The sequence below is a fragment of the Chroicocephalus ridibundus genome, chromosome 6, assembly GCF_963924245.1.
Source record: "Chroicocephalus ridibundus chromosome 6, bChrRid1.1, whole genome shotgun sequence".
NCBI lineage: Eukaryota > Metazoa > Chordata > Aves > Charadriiformes > Laridae > Chroicocephalus > Chroicocephalus ridibundus.
In genome coordinates, this window is record NC_086289.1 from 33,635,863 (window position 1) to 33,651,625 (window position 15,763).

Sequence of the window (15,763 nt, forward strand, 5' to 3'; positions counted from 1 at the left end):
CATTTTGGGGTTTGAGGTTTTTAAAAGTATCTGCAAATCAGCATTTGGAAAAAATCCTTGCTCTGTATGCTTTTCTGTTATCTGGAAGGCACAAGAATTTACCTAGACCATGTCATGTCAAGTTGTGAATTGGCATAGTTCCAGCTTATGGACTAATCAACATATGATATCTTACATTTCACATGGACTCTCTCTATATCAATGTGTAAGTGCTCAGCGGGACCCCTTCCAACTGGTAATAGTAATACAGTTCTTCTCTGATTCTTATTAAAGGTAAAGCCTCCTGGATTATGCTTGAATTTGAAAACTCATCTGTCTTCATATAGGAATAGTCAAGTAAATGTTGACTTAACGTGACTGCTAGGAATTGTAGTCATACGCTGAGATGCTACATGTCTATAGACTCTCCCATGATTAAAGCAGGGGCTTTAATATTAGACCTAGTTTTTGTTAACAAGTAGCACTTTTAGATGTAAATGCCAGTTAGGGTGCTAGCATTGTTCTCTGCAGGGTGGTTTCTAATCTCCAGAAGTACCTGGATACTGTCGGCTTAATGGAATCATTTAATAGTGGAGAGCCAAGGAGGAGAGATTTCTTTGAAATTGCTTATGCAGAAAGTTACTTCTTAATTGATGGTGGAGGGGAATAAGATTGCTATTGCTGACTCCTTTCTATTAACATCCGTGATAGGATGCAATTTCAAGCCAAATTAAACTAGGGACCTAATTTATCTGCTTTTGAATGTAGTAACTTGACATGAGCTTTACAGGCCAGGGAATCGTGGTGCTGGCGCTAGCTAGTTACATCAGTGTAGGGTGGAAAAATCCAAACCAAAAAACAACCCCATGCAATCAAACCCAAGGGGAAACTGGCTAGCCACTGCTCTGAAAGTCTGAAATTAATTTGTTTAAGCAAATACTGGGGACCTTAACATTTAGTTTGTTTCTTCATAGTGGACAGAACTTAAGTTCTTTGTGTGGTGAAGACTTCGGCTGGGCAAACTCAAGATTTCTGTTTCTTGCAATACTGATAAAGCCCTATTTTTGTCACGTAAGTACTGATCTGTCTCAGTTTCACGCGAGACAGTGGACACTTTGCCCTATCTTAAGTAAAAGATTTCAGTACTAAATTTCAGAAAGAAAGCTTCATTTTAAACAATAATTCACTACAAGCCTTCAGCCTGTCTTGTTTACCCAGGCACTGTTATGACTGGTGGTGTAACACAGCTGCCATTGTAGCCCTGAATGAACTATTGTAGTACTCCTAGCAAATAGGACAGAGGAAGGAACATAACACTGTCCCTCAGTGTCTGAGGTCAGATAAAGCGGTGAATATCATACCCAAAGATGTGACTCTCTTAAAGAGCTCCATTCTGAAGTAAAGTACAATGTAATCAATGATGCATGTAACTTACCTTAAGGAAAAAATACATCTACACTTTGTAACTGCCCTGCTGTCTAGACCTAGTATGTGGAAGGTTTGTGATGCACAAGTCTGGGCCATCTGAAACTCCATTTTAGACTAGTGAAAACTTGGGGTGCCTTGTCCTGTGGATAATAATTAGCAGCCCTATTTATTTATTGATAGTGCTTTGGCTCTGTACTGTGAGGACTGAGTTGCTGCATTACTTTTGTCCTTCAGTTGGGGACATTGTAGTGGTTGGCAGGGTTTCACTGGGTCCTAATTTTCATTAGGATGTTCAGACAATTGGATTTTACTAAACTAACAGTTGGATACGGACCTACCAGGCAATAGCCAGCATATGTTTCATAGCTGTAGATGGAGAATGATTAGCTGAAAATGGAAAATATTGTACCTTTTTTGAAGTGACCAGAAGTCGATGTATTAAGTGGTTTTTTCCCACCTCACTATAAGTGCAGTAGATCCAGTGCTGTTACTTAGTAATTAAGTTACTAAGTGCCTACTTACTGTTATTTCTAGTAAATAATGTAACTATGCTGAATTTACAGTTATCTTTATAGGCTTTATAGTGATAGTGAGCATCTGTAAAAGCTCTACAAGTCTGTGGTAACTCTCCTGCATGTTGTAAGAACTTTGTTGTAAGAAATGACTTTATTTCAACCAGGAGCAGGCTGCTTTTAAACCAAGTTCCATAATGTTGCATCGGCATTACCTCTGGTGCTATGGCTGCTGCTCAGTAACATGTTTTGTACTAGAGCACAGGCAAACCCCAGCAGAGAATGATAAACTTAACTTGCTGTTTTACTTAACTTCCTTGTCTTTCATCCCATTAAAAAACAGAGCAGATGAAAATGTTTGGTGTATACAAGAATGGGACTTTACACAGGATCAAATTAGGGGTTTGATGTGGTGGTGGTGGCTTTTTTTTTTAAAGTTTCTAAGTGCTAGCAAGCTTTGTTCTTTTCAAAATATCCAACCACGTACTAGATACTTGTAGAATGAGCTCAGCTGCTTTTATTTCACTCAGACATAATTCATTTTAGTGAGAATATGGTATTACCATCTGCTGCTTTTAAAATAAGTGGCTCTTAAAAATAGAGATTTTACAGGGAACAAAGAAAAAAGGAAGAACTCTTCTAAATTCTTGAATAGGATAAGTACTGTAAAAGCTAGTGTAAAAAGAAACCTGTACCTCTTCATGTGGTGGCGTAGTCAGGGTCAGGTGGTCCTTCCTGGGCCAGTACTTCTAGTGATGCCTTTATGCTGTGGTGTTCCACAAATCCATCCTCTTCTTCATTTGAAGAGGCAGGGTAGGGTTAGCTGATAGGCATCTTCTGCTGCAGAATTAACCTGTTTCAAACAAAGCTTCATTTACAAGCTGTTCTTTTCTAGTGACTTATCTTCTTGTGGGTGTTTTCCTATGATTGTTTATGCGCCTTTATGGCATCTGGAGATGGAACAGTGTCGGCAGATATCTTTTCCTGAAATTGCTGCTACCAAATTTGCAGAGTTCATCTCTTTGTGCATTTTCCTTTTATTCAGATTCTTTCTTATTTGACAATCCGTAGCAATCTGATCATGTGTGGTATCCCTCTTCCTTGCTTATTTTCTTAAATATTTTCCCTGTCATACATCAGCAACTTATAGAGTCTCTTTAAAATAGACTTTTGAAAGTGCAAGTCTCTGATTTCCTTAGAGGCTCTCATTCTTAAGACCCATTGGCTGTGAGTGTGTTACAAATCATTTTCTGCCCTGTATCTACTGGGGTAGGAGATGTGAGAAGTTGCATGAAAAAGAAAATGTTTCAGGTGAAAGCAAGTCTGGGAAGATTTAATACCTAGCACTTCCCACCCAGAGGCTGGAGGGCAACAAAACTTTCACTCAAGTCCTGTGATTTATCCCCCCCAGCTTGTGAGGAAGAATTCTTGGGCAGGAGGGGTGGGGGGTGATGGAATCTAAAGAAAGAACTGTGAGGGATGAGAAAGAAGGGGTCTTTTTAAGCAGGTAAGAGGCTGCTCAGAGCACAGGCCAAAAGAAATGCGAGCACTAGAAATAATGCTAGAGGGACAGGATGATCTGAAGGCCACGAACAGAGTGAAAGACACCGGAGAAGTTTCCTAAGCACTTTTTCAATGGAGAAAACTCAGTTTGAGACTCTTGCTTTCTCCTTTTTAGTCTAAATCTGATGTCGGAACCCTTCTAAGGGCAGTGTAGGAGAATTGATTTCTAATTTAGAGGTGGTGGTGGTGGGGGGACACCAAAAAACAAACCCCAACCAGCACTACTTAAATCTCAGTGGCAGCTGGGAAGCACCTCATGGAAAGGAGATTTGTGGTTTTGTGGTTTTCTTTTTTTTTTCCTTTGGAAAAGAGAAGCTCCTCAGAGCTGAGTTGGGAGCTGCTGCCCCTTCTGAGCTGCCCTGGCTTTTGCTCACCAGCCTTGTGCTTTGCTTGTCCAAATGTGTCTGTGTGCTGCCTCTGGTACCCACGCTGCAGGGGCTGGCCTCCGCTCTAACCAACTTCTTGTTCCCACAGCAGAGCCTGGTTCAGGCTTGGTCTGATGTGACCGTTCTGAGCCTGGTCAGCAAGTTGCAGGTGACTTATTTGTAACCTGCTTTGTTGGTTCTACCGGGGTACCTGAAAATATTTGATTGGGGGGGGCGGGGAGAAGCAACTCCCACCCACAATTTATCTACCTACTCAGTTCTGAAAAAAACAGGGCTACTAAGCATGGTGTCTCCTAATCTCTATTCATGTCCTTCACTAGGTGGATTATAGTTGCACCTGGAAGTTCTGATAATATCCACCTTAAGTGCTGTAGAACTATGTTAAATGTCTGTCCTAACCCAAGTTACAGCTAGTGGCAATCTGTTAGTACTAGGAAAGGACTATTCTCAATTTGAGCTGCTAAAGAAAAACCCCAATGCTTAACGCAACTGCGGTTACTAGAACCAGAAGGGTGTATTTACTGCAACTGGCAAAGGTGGGTCCACTGGAACTCCCCGCTATTTGCCAGGAGATGAGACTGTTACCTGCTGTGTGACACTGCATGCGGAGTGAGTGCCAAAGGGAATAAGGTTAAGGTAATGATGTGTGTGACAAAAGGAAGGAGGTTAATGATTTAAAAAAAAAAAATCTTATTAAATGAAGGAAAATGCTGTGCCCCTCTGAACAATTAAAGGTGGAGAACGTCCCTTATGCATAAGTTGGTTTCTGACTGAAGACTAAAGCTGCTGGTAACTAAATCGATAGAGCAGCTTGGGGAGGTACCAGGCTTTTAGGGGCTGTATAGGCACTGCCTGGGGACAGTCCTACAGCAGCTGGTAAATGCGTGTTTGATTTAATTCCTATGGCGCTAAAAGAGGAGCGACTTTAGCTTTTCACTCGTGTGTGTAGATCTCTTTTCAGTGTCTGTGTAATCAGTTTTCTCCAGGAGGGAGAGTACGTCAGGCTATTGTGATGTTGCTGAAGAGGATCATGCAAACAGCCTCCCCCTCTATTAAGGAACCTCCTGTTTGTCCCAGAACATGGACCACAAAGTGCTCCTTTGCCACTTCATCTGTTGAAGCATGGAGTAGGTGTGAGGTTTATACTAGCCCGGAGGGGATGGGAAATGGACCTGCTGGAGTCATAAACCACTTGCAAGAAAATATCTTGCAAGAAAATGCAGCTGCATTTGCTACACTTAAAATTACATTTAAGCAGCAAATAAAACTCTTCTGCAGCAAATGACTGACCTTACTGGCATCCCTGTTATCAGTATCTGGGGGTACTTCTGAATACCCAGTTTTGAACAGTAGTATTTGCTGCTTGATGTCGACAGACCAGCATGAAGACATAACACTACTATTGTCTCTATTTGATTTTATTTTACATCAGCTTTATAAAGACTGAGAATAAGGAAATGCTGATACAGAGGCCATACCTCATTAGGCCTGACTCTTCATTCTCAACCAAGCTCCTTGCCTTATTTTCAGACAAGCTGCATCAATTTATGGGGTAATGTAAAAATTTCCCATTGCTTTGACCACCAGCTGCTCTGGTTTACAGCTGCTGTGTCAATGGCTGACTTCAGCTAATGACTCCAGGTTTTGTCCCCACTGTGCATTCCTGTATAAAGTGTTGTCTCCTCACATGTAAATGTCAGCAGGGCACTGGGTGTTCACCTCTGCTGTCAGGCATATTTGACTTCAGCGTGATCTGCTGGCTATTTCAGTGTATTTTCATTGTGTTTGAATCAATAGCAGTCTCTATTGATGCTGCTTCTAACTAATTGACTGGTCTCAAACATAGATATCCAGTATAGGTGGCTGGCTACCTTTAATGGAAAAATTGGAAGCGGTAGCTGGTCTCTCCTAGTTTCTAAAATGACAGGTATTATGCCTTTGGGGATAATTAATGGCTTTACATTAGTTATATTCAGTCCTTTCTGCTGACCTCTGTAGGGTTTAGACTAGACTGTTGAAGGTGGTGGTTAGAGAAGATGTTTTCACTGGAAGATGTTTTAAGTGGTAACCTATTGAATTTAATTTAATTTTTAAAAGGTCCTGCCTACAACTCATAAAATATCCGCTAAGTGCAAGGCAACATGTCTGTGACAGAGTCAAAAGCTGTGATCTTGGTACTTCTAGCAGGATCCTTAGTCCTAGAGGAACATGCTTTTCCCATGACAGCTTAGACTTGCTTAGCAAGCAATGCCTCATGGGCCTCTCTAATCAAAGTGGGGCTAAAGGAGCTTCCCTGTTTTTTTTTGTTTGCTCTGCACCCACTACCTTTCTTTGTACGACGCCCATTAACTACAACTCTTCCTGCCATCTGTTGGTCTTTCGGAAAATTTATTTTTGTCTAAAAAGAAATAAAAAAGAGAGTTTGCCCTCACTGATATTCCCTCCATCTCCAGCTGCCCTTCAGTGCTATTTTTCTTCTCCTCTGCTACCCGAGTCTATTGACTTAAGAGGTATCAGAGATGGATTTCTTTCAAGGCCGTTCTCCTTGACAGTGATTAGAGGAAGAACGTCATAACCAAACCAGGGGCTGGCTCTGCCTGTCTTTCTTCCCATGGGGACCAAAGTCAATGAGGAGAGTTATCTAATACCTAAGGTTGTCCCATCTTGACTCATTAATATCAGAGGAGAGCTCAGGCTCTAAAATGCTCCCAATTGGTGGCATTGGGGGGATAAAAGGAAAGGTCAGTCCTCTTTACCCTATAGGCTCTCTTAATGGATCATACTGCGAACAGCTTAATGCTGTGACCTAGCAGGTCTTCAGGCACCTGAAGGGATCAGAAAGGATTTGACTACTTGAAGGAAGGCAGGGAAAAGGCTAAGTCTCTTAGTGTCCCTCTTCATGGGTCATCTTTGGTTGCTTCCCACAGGATCTTGACCTTTTTTTGTGTTATCTCAGAACAGTTGCTTATCAGTTGGTGTGAGTGAGTCCCTGAGCTTCTATGCTCCATTTCAACCCCTTGCTGTGTAAACTGTGGACGGTAGTGTAAATATTTCACAGCTGTTTGCTCTGGGCTCTGAACATACAATAATTTATACTAAAAATGTGCCTGACACCTGCCAATTCCCCCACCCCTCTGCATAATGCAGGCATGGGTTTCTGAAAAATCTTTTAACTCACTGGCTGCAAAGAAGGAGGAGGGGTTGTCTTCTATTAGATTTGTCTTGATCTTATTTTAAAACTTTAATCTGAGGATGAGGAATTACAGCTTCTATGAATTACCTCACCCAGCTCAGTATCTCAATCTGAGATGTACTGGCACTACTGACTGGCTGGGAAGTTAATAGTTACTCAGCATCTTTTTGTAAAAGGATAAAAGGAAGAAGTGAGACAGTGTAGAACATATAAAATCAGCATGGCTGAGAACGCTTAAACTATTTTATGTTCCCATAAGGGGAAAAAAAAAAAAAGATTTATGGGGAAGCCTTTCTTAAAAGTTGTCTGAGATAATAATGATTTTAATAGTAAAATAAAATTTAAAAGGCTTTGGGGAAGTATGATTTTACCTTCTTTTTTTTTTATCTTCTTGCAGAAATTTGGTACTTTCCCCATGATCAGTAACTAATAGATTTTTATTTTCTTTCTTAGTATTTTGGGCTTAATACATAAATGTATGAAAATAAAAACAATGGAGTTTTAGGAAACATTATTTTAGATGAACTATGACAAGATGTAGTAAAGTCCCGATGTGCATTTAGTACAAAAATTATATTCTCTTACTATGCCTGAAGTTTCTTTGTTTTGCCTTCCTGTTGACCACGAGGTGTCACTCTGGTACCTCAGTACCGACAACTGCTGCAGGGGGCAGGGAGGAGGAGAAAAACTCTATCAGACACTCCTGGCTCCATGAAAAATTGAAGGGTATTTATTTTCTGGTAGGCATCCAGGCTGAAAATACTATCTGAATTGAAAGCCTTTCATGAAACATCTGGGCAGTTAAATTTTGCTAACTTCAAAGATGTCCAGTACCATACTGACATACTGATTTCTTTCTTTAGTGAAGAATCACTTAGGCTAACGCACAAAGGCCTCTGTAAAACTATTTCATGCTGAAATTAATGATCGGAATGACTATGCTTAATAAAGCAAGTATTATAGACATGCCAGTCAATATAGTTAAACTACACCAGGCTCATAATCGGTCTCACAAGTCCCTACCTCTTGTTCACAGTGGCCAGTTTTGCAGTGGATTTTTTTTTGAAGTCTGCATGCTTAATCTCTACATTTCCCATTCTGTACTTGATATGTGTGTGCAAAATTGTGCTTCTGTTCTTGTTTTGCAGTCTGTCATTTTATAAGCACCTTTCCAAAGCTTGGCTGCATTATCTGCTAGTTTAAAAGAAAAACAAAAACAAAACAAAAAAAAAACCAAACCAAAATTCAAGTTTATAACAGTTGAGAATTTGGTCTTCAATGCTGACTAAATAAGGTCTTGCTTTTATTTAATGATATGATGTTCTCCCAAATGCAAAAGCTTTTGGCTAAAAGGAGGACTATGTAAAACACTTCCCATATGACTCGATCTGCTCTGAGGCGTGGGATTATACAGTCACATGCCTGGTAAAATTCACTCCAGTGCTGGTATATGAAGCATTGGGGTTTTTTCCTCTCTCCGTGTACGTAGTGATGTACAGATACGTAACTAATACAAGTTTACACTAACAATTCTATTCACTAAACAGCTTGAGGCAGAAATGCAGGTGCTAATGTGTAGGAGATGTGCTTTGATAGTCACTTTTGAGAATGGAAAAATACGCTAATCGTTTCCCAATTCTCATTCAAGTGCATATAATATGGTCTAGGTAAAAGTGTATTTTATACATGGTCAAAGAGCATAAGTGTACAGCAGGTGTCCTCTCTTATGACATGTGGCCCTGTCAAAGTACTTGCTCTGGTAAGTGGAAAAATACTAATGCTGCATCTTCATAATGCTGGTTTGTTTTTTTTTTTCAGTGAAAGAGATGTAAAATGACACATAACATACCCACCTCCACAAGTAACATACATTCTAAGGACAGTGATTGAGTACAAAGACAAAGAGAGTCTTTAGTAAAATCTGTCATTGGCTTAACAGAGAGTCACCATACATCACTCTTCAACTAATGGAAGCCCTGCCAAAGATCGACTGTATGATTTAGCTCTTACTGCTCAGCTCTGAAACCTCAGACCACAAGCCGGGCTGTGCTCCTTTCCAACGGGAACACTGAACCTTGCAGCTTTGTGTGTTCAGTTTGCGAGATGTGTCCTCAGTCACAACCCGTTGCAATGCAGTGACCACCACACGCCAACTCAGATGCAGGAGCGAGGCACTAGCAAGTGCTGCAGGTGCTTACTTGTGACCCTGTGTTTGGGGACCTCGAGACATCACCTAACTTCTTACTGAAAGATTACAAGAAAAAAAAAGTCTACAGAGGACGTTTTGCTTTTGTTTTTTTTTTTTCCTTAGGAAATGATTAGGTGTATCCTAACTAAATTAGAGGCCTCTGACTGCTCCTGCCAGGCACAATAAGAACTGGGCTGGTCTCTTCAAAGCAAAGCAGAAAAACTAAAGAAATAAGGTGGAGTTCATTTTGCCCTCACGTCAGCAAGAAGAATAAACTTTAGCTCTGGTGTTATGGTCTGCTACCATTTAAACACATTTTATATAGGTGAGTAAATTGCTATACACAAGTTTCTCATGCAATGCACACCACACAGTTTGAAAATACTTTCTTAGTTAAGAATAGCCCTGCTTAAGAAAAAAGCAAGTTTATGGATAATAAAAAGCAGTGCTTGTCCAGGTTTTCCCTTCTTCAAGCTTTGAACAAACATCATTTAGCCCTCAACACCTCTATGTTGTCATTTGAACTGAAAGTAATTGAGATTATTCGCTACGTATATTTACCAGTTATTTTAAACAGAGAGAGTGCTTGCAAAGCAGGAGATTCTGTTTTGCAATCTCTCTGCAACCAAGCAGCACTGAAAATTATTTTTGCTTTGGTTCCATCGTTTGTTTGATTTGATTTCTTTACTTCTTAGTATAGGAGTAAATGGACTTAAAATCCATTTGGTATTTTGAAGTCTGGAGAGCATCTCCCAGCAGACGAAGCCAACAGTCTCAGTAGATGTGTTTTAGAGAATCCCCTTAGCCTCTAGGCAAGATTTACATTAGCCGTGAATTTGGACTTTGATGTTTCTAGCACCATTTCTGCAATGAGCTTCACGTGATATATGGCTGTTTGGGGGAAGCTAAAGCAAAGTTGCAGGCTCTGGGCCTGCTATTTGTAGACTACACATGCCAATTTTCCTCCTAAAATGTGATTATTACATTTACAACACAAATCTGAGCTGAAACTTCAACAAAACTGGAAACTAAGTTGTTCAATGTTACCTCCAACAGAGAGCAAAATAAACACGTTCCTGCAGTGTGCTTTTCCACAGCCAGACCCGAATTTCACATCACACAAATCTAGCAAGTGACAGGTCACAGCACATGCCTTTAAAATACCAGGGAAAGGAAAGCTTCTTCATCAGCAATCAGATAAACACAACAAAACCAAACCCCCCAAAATTCTGAACAGCCTCAAAGCGTATCATTGGCGCGTTTGAGTCAGTTTGGTAGCTAGCTTGGTTATTCTTCCAGTCATTCTTTGCATTTGAATAGGGGCTGCCTCGTTGTCTAGCTCTTTATTCTGTTACTTCAAGTCTCTTGGGGGCAAAAAACCAAACAAAACTGAACCAACATGCCACTGTGTTTCAATTCTGGCTTGCTAAGATTGAGGAAGAACACGGAAGGAGGAATAAGCTCACAGGCTTCCTTGCTTTACCAAAGGCACGATCAAATGAAAAGGTTATTCTGGGACGTGACATTACCATGGAGCAGCTGGCCCATACTAGGTGATATATGCTTTTAGCCTATGACAAATGGGAGGTAATCCAAGTTTAGTTCTTACCAAAAAAAAAATATTAAAAACAGCAACAAAAAAATCAGTCTGATCTAAGTAACTGAGCCTTCAGAAAGTTCCCTGACCAGCAGGAAAGTTTCTCACCATCTGCCCCTACAATTTCAAAGTGACAGGCTCACAGCATTTGCCATGATTTTGACAGTGCTTGACTTTGCCATTTTAATAAGTTGGCTTCCAAAGAAAAGCTTTTCCCATCCAGTGAAATCTCTCATAAGGGCTCAAAAAGCCCTTCCCCTATTAAGGAGTTAAAGTGAGCTTTTTAGATTTTACCCGTGGGATTGTGGAAGGAGAGCGTGGGACTCGTTCAGAAGCGGTTCATGCTATGGGAGTTATATGTGAGCCAGAGGAATCAGTCAGTGTCAGAAAGATTTGACATAAAAGTGAGTGAAGGTTTATTATTATTACTTTATTATAATTATTTTAATAATTTCTGGCTATAAAATTATGAGCTATGTGATCTCTATTGGCCCCATAAGACTTTCTGACCAGTTCCAAGAGCCAAACTGAGACATCAATACTGCAGGCTTAATGTCCTATGGCTACGTGGGATTATGAGTGTCTCCGCTCTCATTTAAAAGGCTTCTTGTTTCATTTTAAAGTCTCTAGGTCTCATGGAGGGCCTGGAAGGCAAAAAAGATCTGCCATTATAGTAACCAATTATACTGGATTCTGGCTTGCCAGCCTGCATCTGCTGGTAGGAGGCAGAAACTGCCTTGTGGGAAGCGTCTTAGGTACCACGCTGGCACGCAGACCCACGGCCCTGCACCAGCCCTCTGCAAGGACCCCGGGAGGAGGGCACGGGGCTTGGCTCAGCTGCCCCCATCCTCGTGCGGAGACTGCCCTTCCCAGCGCTCTCGCTCCGAGGTTCATGAGCGGTTCACTCCCAGCTGCCACCTGGGACTGTCTTGTGTCTGACAGCAGGCAGCCCACCAGCAAGCCCCACTTCCTTGTGGCAAGAAAGGAGCCGGCAATCACTTTCAAGGCAGGAGGCATCTTCCCTGCAGCAGGTAAAATTACACAGCATGAGGGGCATTCACCTCCTTGTACCAGACTGACAGAGCACCCCTGAGAGCTTCATCATGCTGAAGAAAACCTGCAGCTCCAGAGAGTCTCAGATGAACACATCTAAAACATGTGAACGTCCCTAATATTTTCTTCACGTGCATATATTCCCTACCAAACCATAGGCTGTTAACAAATGCAGTGTGTACGATACGAGTAAATAGACCATCAAAGTAAATGCTCTGCCAAGGAAGTGGTGAACCTGTCACCTGTACAGGAGGTCACAGAACAACCATGAAGGATTGTTTTCCTTTTATTGAGCAAAGGACAATAACACCAAAATACACTTTTTCCTCACACTTTGCTGCCGAATGGAACCAAGAATAAAGGGTTACACTTGAACAATTTGAGGAAAACTTCAGCTGGAGGCCAAAGGAGAAGCACCAGAACACAGAAAAGCATTAAACACCACTATCTCTCTCTTTTCTGGTCAGCAGAATTCTCTTACCTTTTTTCCTCAAGATTGAAACCCTCTTTTCCTCAAGTTTGAAACCCTCTTTGAGATCCAAGCTCCAAATTTTACACAGGGCTATAGTAGATAAGTCCTTACAGAAGAACGTGTCAAAGCTTATGAATAGATTTCCACTAAAAAATAAGCTTAAAAATATTTTTTTCATGTAAACTATTGTATCTTGCACAATGAAATCAAGAACACATTACTGTGCTTAACAGAACAAAATTTCTGCAGAAAAAAGATGGAAAGAAACAAGAATTAAACCCCATACTGTATCTGAAATAAATGTACTCTCCTAGTAGGTTGAAACCCACTGAAATAAAGCCCAGGGGAGACGGAAGAGGAGGAGAAGAGGCTGCAAAGGCTTCTGGGGGACAGGAGGGCTATAAAACCTGAAGCAGCAGCTTGTTGAGGGAGGGGAGGAGTATTTGGAGCTGAAGGGAGTAAGAGGTAAACTGTGTCACACTTACCTGGCTTAAACTGGTATTTTTCTTCTGTTGTGTAAGAAGTATAAACCAGAAAATGAGATCTATAGCTTCCAAGGTCTATCAGAATCCTTCTTCCTTTGCATGAAATCTTCCATCTCATAGCAAGTCAGCGGTTACATGGGGTTAGTGGTTTAGGTCCGTGTTTGTTTAACCTGTGTGTTTGCTCATGCACTGAGCTAAGGGCTCTTTACAGCTTCCTCTGCCCTGTTTTAGCATCTGCGACTTAAACCTTTTCTTCCTGGTTTCATTGGTGTTGGCCTTGTGCTAGTTTGTAACGCTGTAGGATGCTTCTTGTAAGGAAACAGTTGTAAGCTCCTGTCATGGTTAGACTTTAGTCTCTGCTCGCTGCTGCTATATTACACTATTGTGCTAAAGAAAGAGGTGTTTAATTAAGGAACAAGTAGTAAAACACCTAACAACTGTAGGGATGAGTTGTCACGTGGGATGTCTTGACCACGAATCCTAGCTGATCACTAATAGCAGGGAAAATGCCTTGCTCAAAGCTAGAGAGGGTATCGCTACTGTAGCTTTGTGCAATGATTGAGGACAAATAGGTGTGGGGCTCTCCGTGCAGCTGATGTACTTACAATTAGCTTCCGCAGAGTATTTTTATCTACTTCTTTTTCCCTATTCAGTGGGGTAATCCACCTACTTAAATGTGGTGTTATGGTGCTAAATTAATTAATCTTAGTAATATGCTTTTATGGCACTGCCTCATCTACTACAGAAAAGTTAATGATCAGCCACTCCTGTTGCTTGAATCAGGCTTTCAACAGCCCATTCAGCTTTTAATTTACCCTTTTTATATGTTGTAATGCATTTTTCTGTTTGGCATTTTCCTCTGCTCCTGGCAACCTTCAAAACCCTCAGCAGGTGGGTAAAACATCCCAAAACAAGAGGAACTGAACCTCATATTTATGAGGGAGTGTGATGCTCTTTCACAACTAGCCACACAGCTATGTTCTAGCCGCCTATGCAAAGGCAGATTTGATCTGAGGCAGGCTTTAATGCGTACAACTCATCAGAAAGCAGAGCCAAAAAGAAGCCATCCGTGCGGCTGGCACACCTCCAAAGGGAATGGCATAAAGGTTGTCCTAACGGCTCACCTGTGGTACTGCCTAACAATGCCTTCCTGTGGCTGGAGGTCAGAGGGTGATGGTGCAAGAGGAAGGACTAGGAGCTGTGTGTGTGCATGCAGGAGGCTTGCAAACACCCTTCTTAGCTAAGGTGACTGCAGGTGAATCCACTTGTGGTGATGATTTTGCATCTAACAACAAGCCCTGGGTTCTTCTGGGGTTGCCTACCACCTACTTACTCTTCAGCCCTTCTAAATATTATTTTCCTTTTTCCTTTTCCCAGTCCAAAGGGCAGTGAAGTACACAGTATTTCCAAGGGCCCAATTTGAAAAACAAGGTGCCTCTGATGCAGGGCAGGGACAAAAGACACTACTCTCCCTGAACGTCTTTATAGGAAAAGTTGTGTTTCTTCTTAACCAGCTTAGTACCAATAGACTCAGTTTTTACTCTATTGACTAATAGAAGTGTTCTGACTAAGGTCTGGGTCTCTAATAAAAAAAACTGGCACTAAGCCTTACATAAACATAGTTCTCAGCTGAACCTGAGCATCTCCCAAAAGTCATTTATGGTAGATCAAGTGATGTGCTGTGACTGCAGTCTGGTATCAGCGTATCTGGGAGGGTTACGTTGCCCTTTCTTTCCTTCACAATAGTAAGGACTGGTTTGTGTCTGACGGCTCTGGCTGTGCCATGTTCTGTCTTACCTGAAGTGCTGTACGAGCTCTCCATCACTAATGACACTTCCAGAAAACTGAGTAGAGTTTTCCCTGTACTCTGATGTGACTCTGCCCACAGTTTTAGTCACACTCAATGCCCACACTTTGCTACATAGAGTAAGAAAAGCTTAAGCTGCAAGAGGGAGGAGGATGTATGGGGAGGAAAGAACTATTTCAATTTTAAAGGCAACAGTAGACAGAGCCTAAATTTCTTAAACTATATATAAAATATACGGATAAAAATATGTAACAAACTAAGGGCATGGAGCCAGAAAACCAAAGGACAGCAACTCGGAGGAACAGTTGCAGCTTGCTGTTTGGAGGGTCCTCAGCTGCTCTGGATGGAAGTGAGAAGCTCCCACCGCAGGGAGGGTGCCAGGCCCTACACTGTCTATCTGGGGCTGAGAATTGAACTGGTGATTGAACTGGTGTGAGGTGGCAGAAGTCAGCAGGTTTGAAGCCTCAGTTTTAGGTGAAAAATTACACTGTGAAAGCAGAGAGCTACAATGACAAAAAAAAAAAAAAGGCACAACGCTGATCCACTAGCCAGCAAAGAACTCATCAGAGACATATAAACACAACTTCACACACTTCAATGTGTAAACCACTCAACAAAATACATTATGCTACAGTGGCAAAGTGGTAAAAGGCCTTAAGAAAATTGAAAAAGCTTATAATAATGAAAGATTATTCCCAGTGCAACTGAAGAAATGTATATTGCACTAAGTGACAGTACTTTGTCAGCCTTGTGTGTGAAAATAAGCAAAGTGAGTAAGAAGCAAGACAAAGAGAGCAGGCAGAAGTGGTGGGCAGACACAGTATTTACCTTGGCTCTCTACAGTCAGCAACAGGCTGATGGCTACATTTCAGGTAAGATATATCTCTATATCTCCCTACTATCACTGCTCACATCAGTGATTTTTTTTTTTTTTAAAGTATGCTACTGTGCAACTCCAGGACTGGAAACTGATTAACTCCCAACAGGCAAAAGGCCTCCTAAAGAGCAGGGCAGCGCAGGTGACTCTGGGGATCACAACACGAAGAGCTGAACCGAATGTTCTTGGCTACTTGGTTAGGGTGAAATGATTCAAGATGCTT

At 41.4% G+C, this 15,763-nt stretch overlaps 1 long non-coding RNA gene across 2 annotated transcripts in view; it reads right to left on the minus strand.

Moving 5' to 3' along the window:
• The window catches only part of LOC134517141 (uncharacterized), a 31,885-nt gene that overhangs the window by 10,238 nt on the left and 5,884 nt on the right, over nucleotides 1-15,763 (minus strand). The window contains exons 1-2 of one of the 2 annotated variants that reach the window (XR_010071562.1): nucleotides 8,085-8,177; nucleotides 2,615-2,772 (exon numbers count right to left, since the gene is read on the minus strand). This is a non-coding gene — a long non-coding RNA (uncharacterized LOC134517141). Of the gene's footprint in view, nucleotides 1-2,614; nucleotides 2,773-8,084; nucleotides 8,178-15,763 lie in introns of those variants that run through there. The other variant, XR_010071561.1, reaches the window with a different exon arrangement.